We start from the raw sequence: 13580 nt of genomic DNA on the forward strand, positions 1-13580 counted from the left end.
CAAGTTATTTCTTCATCTTGGTAAAACTGAAAGTGTGTTTGGAGCAAAAAGAAAACTTCCAAGTGTGTCCAAACGATTTTTCGACTGGCTGCAATGGTACAAATATTAAAAGTAACTCTTGTCGTAAATATCTATAGGTGTAATGCTGGGTAATTTACCATTAGGTAAAGACATTGTTGATAATATTGTAAAGAGGGCAAACCAGAGGTTGAATGTTTTGTACAGATATAAACATTGTTTGTCTCAACAGTCCAGATAAACTTCATGTACGGCATTAATTCAATGTCATCTGGATTATGCTTGTGCTCGTTGGTATAATGGTTTGTTTGAGAAAAAACACAAAGAAAACAAATAGCATGTTATTCAAAACAAAGTTACTAGATTTATTTTAGAATTATCTCAAAGAAAACGTATTACTGTTTACGAATTTGAAAAATTATGATTTTTTTTAATGTCTGCACAGATTAATGCAACTTAGCTTGAATCATGTTTTTAATATTTTTCATTATATATGGCCAGATTACTTAAAACAAAGTATTTTCAAGATTTGACTCAATTAGAAGTACAAGATCAAGAAGTAATAACCTCTTTGTACCAGGTGTCAAAAGTTTAGAATCTTCAACATTCTTATGTAATAGTAATAAAGATTGGAACAATTAAATCCGTCAATATATAAGTCAAAATTTAAGCTGGAGGTAAAACAACACCGCTTTCATGACTAAAATCATACATACAAAGTAATAAAAGTAAATGAGCAACTCGGACTCCACTAAAAACTGGAAGCATGGACCAGGTGCACTGGCAGGGTAAGCGTCCTCTGCTTTTCTAGAAACACCCGCCGAGTTGCTCATAAAAAGTCAAGTAGGGGTAGACAAACGAGGAAAGAAAACTATGACCCGTTGAATAAATCACTTTTCATGGTGCTGTTGGATACACCATAACGATCCACGAGTTCATGATGACGACCATAAAACTTCTGTAGTGATGACTTCAATCTTGTAGCAACATAACCCTGTTCCAGAAGCCTATTTGTTAGAGTTCCAGCTCTGGCATAACGTATGATTTGTGATATGAACACTCCATACGCAGGAACCGAAGGGCTTTTGCCACAGATGAAAGGAAAGTTGACAATTTTGAATGAAAAGTCATCACGTTTGTCGTAAAGTTTGGTCAATAGTTTTCCTTTACCATCGATTGCTAAGTTAAAAGTTTTGAAAGAGGTTTGGTAGTACATTTTGCAGATCCAGCTATAAAACGTTGTTTGTATGATTCTTGTGAAGTTTAGGAATCCAGTATATAGACGGTAAATCACAATCATCGTCCTTGGTAGAGAGACCAAAAGATGATAGCACAGATTTATGGTTTTCCACAATCTCTTCTTTGGAGAGAGTGTTAGCAGTATAGGTCTTATCACTCTATTTTTTTCTACGTCTACCTCTGATAATAAACTGGATATAAAACGTTTTGCAGACAAAAACAACTGGTACGACAACATTTTTGTCATGTATAGTAGACAATGTTTTTGCTACATCGGGGTCTTTGAAAACTGATGTAGCCTTGGCACTCATTGACCCTTTTAAAACTTTCATTCGTTTCAAAATTAAAGACCCCACGGCCTTTAACCACTCTGGTAGAGAATCAATGTCTTCTTGTTCTCGTTTTATCCATTTTCTTGCATAGTCGTCGACGAACGAACGAACAATAATATAGCTTTCATTGGTAGTCTTTGGGTTCAGGCGGTTAAGATGTCTATAAATATATTAGAGTTGTATATTAGTATATTACTCTTATGTTTATAAATTATATAACATACCTTTCACCCGAATAAATATTATTCATATTATTATTATTAAACAATTTAAAGCAGTTTTACTATACTAAAACTAGAAGTAGAACACGTCGACTAGTTCTCAGCATTGATGAGGGCCTGATATTTGTTCTATGTACTGTTTGCATTACGTCAAGGGATCCTTTCCACCCATAGAAGAAAGACGACCAGGTAGATATGATGAGAGTACGAGATAAATAATATTTTTTTCTCTTTTACTTTATTATTTAAATCATTAAATAAAAGCACAGCAAAAGCAATACTATAAATGTTAAAAATCAAACTCCAGAAAAGGTCTAAGAAATATCTTCATATCACATACACCAGCATAAGCTTCAACATTTTAAGAGGTGCTGTCTAACCATCTACTGAGATGTGTACCCTCTATGTGACACATTTACATATACAGAACGTTGAGGTTAGTTCCGTACTAGCTTTATGTCCGTACTCGGTTCTAAATATGCCTTTCTCTGCATATTCGCATTTATCTCGTTCAAAATATCAACACTGCATTCGACAGGTGACAGGCCTTTGTTCATGTTTCAATTCGTTTACAGTTCGCTAAATTCGTTATAGTGAATGAGGTCTTTAAATTTGTGAAAGAAGGACAAATCGTCTTGTGGTAGGTATTTAAACATACAATAACCAAACGAGGATAATAAATACTGAATATCACATGGCAAAATCTGTTTCATATGCCATATCAACAAGAAACTTTTATATCATCCCAAGGGTCACGTGTCGATTAAGGTCGAGGGTTAATACGGCAAGAGATACAGATTTTGAAATGTCATGTTCTGTTTATTGTATACATTGTCTATACGTCAAGCGTGTTCCGGATAGCGTTGCGATATGGGGTAAACGATATTAGGTTTAAAAATGTACATCTCAATCTAAATATACAATAGTATGTTAATACCACTGTATGACGAATAATTTGGTCTACGACCAACTATTTCACGACTCATAAAATACAGACGTCAAATTACGTGTTAGACACGAAATGCTTCAGGATGGGAACATGTATAACCTTTTCCACACTCATGCTCTTGAGAATAAAATCGCAGTAGCGAAAACTTTTGTAATGTCAAAAAAGACGCATGATCTGAAATTAATACCAAGGAAAGCCTATCGTAGGCATAGATTAAATAATACCATATACCATATACCTATGAATATTGCAAATTTAGGTATGCTGTACACGTTTCATAAGTAACATCTCTTAAACAGCATTAGATCTTAATACGTAGGATGTTCAAGATTCAAAAGTAAATTGTGTACAAAAAGTACCTAAAACAAAAAGCCAATTCAAGCACCAATGAATTCTACAGAGAACCCACGTATATTTCAGTCATATTGACTCCATTTTCACTGCCTATTATTTGAACCTTGTTTTCACAAGGGATAATCGACCACTAATTGCATTCAGACGTCAAATACAGAGTCTTTGCACTACATCGAATCTTGCTAATTTAAGACTCCAGTAACTATAGTCTTATTCCGACCAATGGAATGGTAGTGATTGATTTTTTCTAATGCTGGTAATTTTGATGGTAGTGTCATTCTTCAATGTGTTCCGAGTAAGCTTCCATCAACTGCAACTGCGAACGTTCTTTAAGTAGGTATCTCATTTTGTGTATATGTTATATTTTGAGGTTTTCCTTGATGATAATTGTATGTTTTATTGAGTGCATTGTATGGTGTTTTTGTTTGTTATTTTGTACTTGTTCTTATATGACAAATCGATGGTTAAGACTTATACAACCTGTTCAATTCCACTGCAAATTTCATTTTGTTTGATTTTCTGTTTGATTTTGACATATAGTCACTGTTCTGTTCTCGTGTACTTTATCACGTTGTTGTTAATGCTTCCAGGGCTAAATAATTCAAAATGTATATAAAATTGTTTTCGACCTTTTGGTGACCTCTGTAAGTATTCACTATTTTTTATATAGATTATACGCTGGACATCACCAACTGATTGGCCAATAAAAGGTTTCTATCTCGCATATAAAGCATGATATATCAGTTAGATATCACATATTTCCGAGTTAACAACCCATCATTCTTGACACTCACCGGATCTTATATACTTGCAATTAAGCTGTTGCCGATGATAGAATTAGAATGCTTACTCTCTTCCGGAGAACCTGGTACCACTCCCGCCTTTTTTTAAATAAAAGTTCATATTTGAAGTGTTTAAGCTATTTGTGTGCTATCTTTTTTCCCTACTCTTCAGTCTACCAAAATCACCAAAGACTCACAAGTGAAAAGACACAACCTTCATATCGCAAAACCACGCTCTTCACGCCCTGAACATGCACCCTCTGGTCGATGGCATACTTATTATGTAATATGTAGTTTTATATATGAATTCCAATAAAGAAGTTGTATGGGAAACACAATATCAAAGTAAACTTTCAAAATAATGTCTTTGAAAAGTCAATATAAAAGCGTTTTGAGTTTCGAGATCAAACTTTTAAATGTACTCTTTTAATACTAAGTTCACTTCAAGATATTAAAACATTTTAAAATGCTTTAAGTGCGCTAAACACTAGACAGAAAATGAAAATAAAAAGCCATTGATTTATACGGCATTGCTTACCTGAAATGAAGCCCATTTAAAACGTATATGTAATAACAGCCACTTCTAGTGCATAACAATTACAAAACACAAGCAAGTAATACACTGATGGAATAGCATTGATAGTAAATTATAAGACCAAAGCATTCTGAGTAATTAAAAGGACAAAGTTCTCAATCATTCAAGATTACTATGAAAATCTTTATAAATATGGATAAAAAGCCAGGGAAAACATACTTACTAGTCAAATCATAATTATATAATTATTGTAACTTGTAACAAATAGTTATGCAGAGAAACGTCATGAAGTGTTATTCAGCACCAACATGTTTTAATATGATTAAGGCTTAAAAGCGAATCATCATCAAAAAGTATTAACCATCCAATATTCTACTTGAACTAGTAGCTTTAAACGGCTTACAGGGTTATCGTCATCATATTGAAACTCTCCGTATTTTCCCAAATATTTATTTACCAAAGCAGGATTACACAAGGCGCGAGTCATTATCGTTCAGTGCAGACCATTCTAAATTCTGATTTTGTTAGGTACAAAATACTTGAAAACAAAAGAAATACTTTAAAAGTTCAAAGTTCAATTGAATGTACTATTTTATATACAGAATTAGCTTCATGTCTGTCTTTGGCATACCACAGCATCACACATTCATGTTTAATGTTTGAGAAGGATTTCACTGATGTTGGTTCTACTCAAAAAAGTGTTGAGATTGGATGGTACTACTTCTATTTGATCAGGGGTAAGTACTGAAATGAGTTAACTTTATGAAATTCGTTCACAAGAGGGTGCACTTATGAATCCTTGTTTCCATTATTCCCAATTTTCAGTGGAGTCCGAGTTGCTCATTTACGTTTGTTGCTTTTATCTTAGTTACTTCATTTTCTTTGTTGTGTGTGTCTGTTTTCCATGTCTGGTCTTTGGTCCCTGGACTACATTCTTTTGATTACCACAATAACTTTGGTTCCCTTGATTACTCTTAAAAACAACAGAACATAAGAAAATATATGAAAAAGTTTTGGTCAACTGACCACATCATTTTAATAGTATTATAACTTCAACATTTAGTAAGGTTATTGGAAAGCACCAAAATTTCCCGGAACATTCTATTATAATACAAAAAAGCAAAATATTTTTAAATATTAATTGCATTAACGTTTTAATGTAATAGATTTAACATGGTTACCACCTTTTAAAGACCATTCTTTTGTATGCAAAAGTTAACTTTTCCGCCTCAGCAAAATATCGAACTTTCAGTCCAAGTAGAATGTCCACTTATCAATATAAGTGCAAATGGCCATTTGTCACTTAAATTTGTAAACACACATACATTTTCCTTTTCTAAAATGGACGCCTATTTTTTTGTATCTTATTGGGGAAACAGCTGAAGGTTTTTTTGTAACTCAATACTTTACAAAACAAAAATGTTAAATTCTCAGAGTTTTTTAAGACTAAGTAAAGTGACTTTTTTCATTAACTTGTACTTAGAGGGGTTGTGGTAAATATTGGCCATTGGCCATTTGAAAAAAAATGTCTTTCAGTATCTGTCGACATTATATCAAAGTCTTCCAAGAAGCCTAAAAACAAACAATTGAATTTTCTGATCAAAGTCGGAATCTACAGTTTAGTGTGTCACAAGATTAATATAAAATATTGTTAATGTATTTCACTGTCTTATTTATAGATAATGAACAGAAACCGCTACAGTGTGTTAATCAATACAATACTAACATGTGCTCAATGTTCTGTCTCCACTACATACATGACTGGAGCTCAACCTATTCTGAACTAGAAAAGTGGTGCAATGGCCTTCATAACGGTGAAGTCGTTAAAGTTGACAGGGAGTTGAAACAACACTGTGTTATCAAACTATTAGGTAAAAATGATAGTTTTATCCCAGCGTAAGTATTGACAAAGATGAATTACATGTAATCAATAAAACTGATACTTATAAACAAGCAGAAATAAAATGGAATACCGAGGAAATAAATCAGATGTACAATTCAGAGACATTAAAAAAAAGAATGACATACATACACAAAGTAAGAACAGAACTATTACTATATTAATTTTTAAGTTGAAAAACCCAAACGTGTACAAAACCGCACTCCAACTACTTTACAAAACTTCTCAAGTTGGTAGATTAAACTCAAAGGAATGACCGATAAAACTATAATGCACATAAAGAACAAAGTTATGTCTCCTGAACTAATTTCTTGCAATACTGATATTTCAAGTATATTCTCCGTATGAAGTTACTACCATTTGAGTCTTTAATCGATTAAAATAATACTATACTCTTTATTTTGTTTTGGTCCACTTCGTAGTGATTAATATCATTTATCATAAAAAAGATAACTATTTTCTAGCGCGGTAAACTACCATATACACAACATATGTTTCGAGTATCTGAAGAATTAATGATGTCGATTTTCGGACTCTGGTTTATTCATTTCATAGCATAAATATGTTTTGCCCAGTCACCCCAGTTCCATTAAACACACCTTAAAATGAGATTTCAGACGTTTATATGAAATCTTGAGATTTTTAATAGATAAAATCTACTGGGACAAAACCTGTAGAAAATACATAGAACTCCCTTTTTCGCCAACAATTTCAAATGTTTACATCTCAAAATCGAGAGCACTGGCCCATTATTTTTTCTATTCATATTGTTCTAGCATTTAGCATGAAAACATGAAAGATCTTAAAAGATTTCCAACCCTTAACAATCCTTATTAGTCTTAAACAGAGCAGCGAACATCCATAACCTTGGAATAGGCGACGTTCATTACAAGTCTTTTTATACCCAACTTGCAAAGTGGGGATATATAATGATGGGGTGTTCGTACTTTCAATTGTACTGCATTCCTTCCTACCGATACACAGGGGAGGGGGGACATATCACTTACACGTTACTCCTTCTACATCACTGAATGGAATTGTATGAAACTTTCCGTATTACATGTTCCTATTGTGCACTTTCTATTTTAGATTTTGATCCGAAACAATGTGGGGGTTTCACATAGCAAAACATGGACTTATTCATTTGTAAATATGGTGCCAAGGGACCCATCTCTAATCCGCTACTCCTCCTATACCACTTTATGGAATTGTATAAAACTTTCAAAGAATCATTGATACATTTTATCATTGTACACCTTCTATTTTAGATTTTGATACAAATCAATACGGAGTTTATATGGTGCATTTTATCAAATGAGAGAGTGGGGGTATGAAGTTAGTGAGCATTGCTCACAGTTATTCTGATTTTTTTTTCAAATATAGGTTCATGTTGCTACAAGATCATAAAGTCATCACTATAAAAGTCTTATCGTCATTATAAGGAATTCCTGGATCGTTATGGTGTATCCATCTGCACAATGAAAACCGATTTGTTAATCGCATTCTAGGTTTCCTCTTTCGTCTACCCTTGAATTGATATATTATGATCAACTCGGCGAGTGTTTCTATAAAGAGTAATCATAGGAACCAAGGTTATAGCGGTAACCAAAAGAATGCAATCCGGGGACAAAGACCAGACATGGAAAACAGACATACACAACAAAGAACATAAAGTAGCTAAAATCATACATACAAAGTAACAAAAGCAAATGAGCCACTCGGACTCCACTAAAAACTGGGAGCTTGGACCAGGTGCACCGGTAGGGTAAGCGTCCTCTGCTTTTTTAGCAACACTCGCCGAGTTGCTCATAAAAAGTCAAGTCCATGGTAGACAAACGAGGAAAGGAAAACTATGACCCGTTGAATAAATCAGTTTTCATGGTGCTGATGGATACAGTGTCTGTAGTATCCTTTATCTAATGTTCTTTGAGGTAGATGCGATGTATCAAATCCCCGAAAGTAGGATTGTTTAAAGAAAATACGTCATCTATATAGCGGAAACTGAGATTAAAGGATCTAGCCAAACGATATTCTTTCTTCCGGATCAAATCAGCTATAAAGTCAGCATAATAAAAGTGAAGGAATATAAAAGTAGAAGACGGTTAAACTATCGGTGCACCTGGTCTTTGTTCCTAGTTTTCAGTTGAGTTTGGGTTACACATTCGCCATTGTACGTGCTATTTTGTATTCTTCATGTTATTTGGTGTGTGTAGCTTTCTTGTCTTATCTTCTGGGTTATGTTCTTTTTATATAATCGTTCCTTATTACTGCTTATTACAGTAAATCGACACAAAAACCTAATGACCAAAGCATTCGTAACAAAGCAGATGTAAGATATGAAATAAATCTCTTGATTGGATACAAGCATTATACATCTAAATCGAATAGCAGGATTGTTAATCCGAAAAAACTCACATTAAATTGTTGTAATTTGTCATATTTACATTCTTTGATGTCATTATGAGCAATCCTGTTTTTTTTTATTTTGCAGAAAACGAGACAGACAGTGTTTATATCCAGGGACGGAGAAATGAATCGGAAACTGTTTGGAGATACAACGATGGGATACCAATGATTTTTTTTCGCTGGAACAGCGATGCTGGTCAGCCGAGTAATGGGCCAATGGAATTATATATAGGAATGATGAAATCTTATGATTATCGATGGCACGCTATTATCGACGATAACACTGTTCACGCTGTCGTTTGTCAACAGAGTTAATTATAGAGTTATACATGTTTACTATAATGGTCTTAGAGAAAGCTGTTTTCTTCAGTAAAAAAAACATATGCAATTTGATGTATCTAATTGCTTTTAGCACATTAAATAGTACCGTATGCTATCGTAGTTTTAAAATAATAATAAAACTAAACTAAACTAAACTAAAGTTTTTGTTTTTGCATATATTAAGAGTAATCAAGGGAACCAAGATTCTAGTGGAAAGAAAAGAATGTAGTCCAGGGACAAAGACCAGGCATTGAAAACAGACAGACAACGAAGAACATAAAATAACCGAAATAATACATTCAAAGTAACAGAAGAAAATGAACAACTGAAAACTTGGAGAATCTAGCTATGGTTCATTTTTTCGATTGTGTCTTCATCACCGATATTGTTTAGATATTCTAATGGATCTATAGGAGGTATACGACTATGTTACATATCTATGAATAATAATTCAATTTTCGCCATTTGAAAAAGAATGTGCAATATAGTATAGTTTTTTTCTAAAAAAATGTTGCAGTTTAGTGCGTAAAGAGACACTGAAAAAAAAATCATCGAAATTCTAGTTAACAATTGTACACACATTGACTTTATACCCAGAGTTACACCATACTTTGCTAGTGATCGCTGCCTCAAAATTCTATGGTCACGACGAAATGATTGAACCAACATAAAATCACTTTTTAATATGGCTTCTATCTGTCCCTAATGCTCCTCATCTTTCACTGGCCATGTTTTGACCACAAACCTATCGCCGATTTGAAAAATACCGTAGAAAAAAGAAATCGATTGGTGCCAGAAAAGAATCGTTTATCGTAGATATCTACCAAAATCGATATTTGTCATTTAAAAAAAAAAATAAAAAGTTAAAAAACCACTTGCTGAAATACAACATTTTACTATAGTACCAAAGGTGTTTTGGACATTATTATTGAAAATAACAGCTTTACATTTGAGACCACTGCCTATGGCAAACTATGAAATATACTAATGACTCTGTCTCCACGTTTCATTGCTAGAAGATAATAACGCATGCGTACAGAGGATTGATGAATACATTTAACATACTAATGAACATTGATTCCACGTTTTAATGATGGAGGATACTGACATGTGCCTACGGAGGATTAATGACTATGTTTTTTTATGAATTTTATAGACATAATTTAACTTTAATAATTTATTAGTTTATTGTTTGGACAAATATATATAAGTAGAAACCTGACCGTTAGAGAGTGTGTGCTGGGTGTTGAGAAGAGAAACACAAACAGTTCTTTCTTTTTAAGCTGAATTACTGTCGCGTTTTATATAATTGTTATAAGTGACTTTGTTCATTAAATCATTTCATTATTAAGCGTCGTTGTTCCTGTTAGAGGAGGACAAAAATTCCGTTAAGTAGGCAGTGTATATGTACTAATCTCACGTCAAATTTAAGCTGTAGTTTTAATTAAATCTACTAATTCATAATTTTGTACAAGATGTGTGCAAACAATTGATATAAATAGAAAATTTTTAACATGGCATAAACCTTTTTTTCCTATAGTTTTCACACCCGTAGCCAGGTTCTTAAGACCCCCCCTCCCCCACCATAATACGAATAAGCACTATTAAAGTCGAAGTTTTGTTTAATTTTTTACTAATAAAATCGATAGCACCTCGCGATGCAAGACTCGCTCCGTCAGTCTAATGGACCCTCCTCTACAAATTCCTGTCTATGGCCTTGTTATTTTAAAATATATTATCAAAACACAAAAAAAATGACCATACAAAACATGTTAGATTTCCAGTTACATCGAATATTAATCTGCAAAAGTGATTATTTTTCCCTATTATGACCACCATTTTTGAAGTTTTCTGATTAATATTGATTCATAAAATTTGTTTAATAGCCGCAACACACAATCGGTCATTTCGCATTTAATGGGATTAAAACAACAAAAAACGAAATAAGTAACACAATGCTAAAAGGATTTCACGAATGTATCATCTGCATAAAAAATTGCTAAAACTGGATGGCAGTACCTGTATATGAACTGAAGTGAGTGTTAAATATTATAATTTATAAAAGTCGCTCGTGTTGTTTCGGTTTACACCAGACGACAAAGAACCAAGAACCGATACACAATTTTTATCACAAACAAGATTGTACCTTTTTGTACCAGCAAAAAACAAACACTGTTACGTAGAGGAAACAACTGATATTTACTCATTGTTCTGTCTTCACTACATTCACAAAAATCCTTCTGCGTACCCTTAGTTGGCCAACGTGCAGAAATTATACAGATGAGGTGGTGAAATGGTTTAAGTCGACAGAGAGATGAAGAATTACTGTGTGACAAAACTCGCAGGTATATACGACTATTATCAATATTATTACTAATTCAGAAAGATGGAAATATGAAAATATCTTGTAATTATTTCTGCTCTTGAATTAACCCACTCATGAGAAACCTAGTGGGTTTATTAAAATATATTAATTTACAACCCTAACTAACATGTTACTTATATCTGATTTCAATTAATTTACTCCTGTGTTTCGTTTTTTTTTTTACTTAGATATATTTATTCTGTTTTTGTTTTATCTTACATTCATACAGCTTAATCATAATGGAGTATGACTAATCGATGTCTTGTGATGATGACAGTTGTTATTACGTTGATGGTAAAAATGTTTTTCATCCACTCTCAATATAGCTTCGTATTTCTCCCTATTATTTGTCGTATTCTACTTTTAAGTTTGATTTTGAAGAATGAATATCGTTACCATGCAATGTATTACTTGTGTTCTCGTGATCTTCGAGAGGTATCCTGGTTCCCGGGACTACGTACCAGGTATTAGCTATATTTGTATATGTGTAACATACTGAATATTGCGATCCGGAACCAGTCTATTCGAGGCTAGAAACCACTAATTCCACTTCCCATAGGCTTCTATGCTAATTTCACAATATTCAATGGCTTCTCTGGACTTTACCTTAACTTTAACCTGCAGAGGACTTAAATCAGCATGATTCTACATATGTCAGCTCACAATCCTCAGAATAGCATGTGGGGTTAACAGACTTGCAGTGCAGTACTGGTCACCGGAAGTGAAGGGTCTATAAATAGCATGGGAAATCCCAGTGTTTTCACAAGATAGGGGTATATATAGAAATCATTATGGAGATTAGGCTTCACATCAAAAGAAGCAAAATGCACCTATAAATTGTACAGAAATGTTTTTCCTTTCAGAAACTGTTTAATTTTTTTTTTTAAATAAGATGAGAACTTTTTTCACAGCACTATGAGGAACAGGCGTAATTTCTGCGTAGGACTATTTTTGCGTACGTTCCAAATGCTCATTGGTTGAATTGGTGGTCTGTAACCTAAATCAAGAGGTTACTTAAAGGTACGTTTACACTTGTTAAAGACCTTTTGGTGATCTCTGAAAGTTTTTACTATAATTTTGTATTTAGGTTATACGCTTGTGTATTTGTTGCGTTTAAAACTATCCGTTCTTTTTTTCTAGAAAAGGAGAAATACGATGTTTATATTCAAGGAAGACGTGATGCTTCGCCTTGCGTTTGGAAATATGACGACGGTACTTAACTAGAACGCCGATGATGGTCATGTTAATATTGGAACGATTGGAACTTATATAGGATTCATTAAATCTAAAGGCTATCTATGGGCCGATTGTATCGACGATGGAGCCGTTCATGCTGCATATCAGTATATATAAATTAATGTATGTGACTGATGTTTTTTTGTCGGTAGAGTATGTTTTACAGACTGAAGCTTTAATTAATCAACTCAGCACACTTATAATGTAACTGAAAATACGTTGTGTCTTTTCTGATTTTCCACTAAATATTTTACAGGGTTTCATCCAGTTGTCCGTATAAACATTAGTCAATCTGTGTTGTAGTATTCGCTTATCACACGTATATGTCTTATATATCAGTAGAAGATACCTCTCTTTATGTAAACTCGAGCGGTAGGTCTTATTAAGTAAGAAGATTTGACAATATAGCCGCATTAAACGTTTATTTGACAACAGAAATTTAGAATAAACCAATTGCTTATGTCAATTTGCCTTATTGTGTTTTTTTTTTTAAATATATGTCCAAAAACAGTCGTGTGTACCATCCATTCAGTATGTTTTGCAAAAATAATAAATTGGTACAGCAATAAGCAAATAATGCCACTAATTTTCGTTTTCAGTTTTTCATTTTATGACTCTGTTTGCTACATCGAATAATAGGTTGACAAATTAATTTTATTTGTTTTTATTCAGACTTTCCATTCCTATAGCCTATGTTAATATGAGTACATTAAAGTCGAAAAACATTTTCGGATCACGTTTTCCGGTGGATCCGAATTGACTTGGTTTAGTAGACAGAAAATGTGGCCCCGTGCAGGTCCGGGTGTTAAAAGAATAGGCCTGCAGCAGCGCTAAGCTTGTCGTAAAAGGCGACTAAATAGTGCTCAGAACCCTAGCCGGGGGCGAGGGCGCTCTGCCCACAGAGCAACTGGGATGTGTGCCC

Source organism: Perna viridis, chromosome 8 (genome assembly GCF_037379345.1).
Source record: "Perna viridis isolate PV_CMFRI_1.1 ecotype Kerala chromosome 8, ASM3737934v1, whole genome shotgun sequence".
NCBI lineage: Eukaryota > Metazoa > Mollusca > Bivalvia > Mytilida > Mytilidae > Perna > Perna viridis.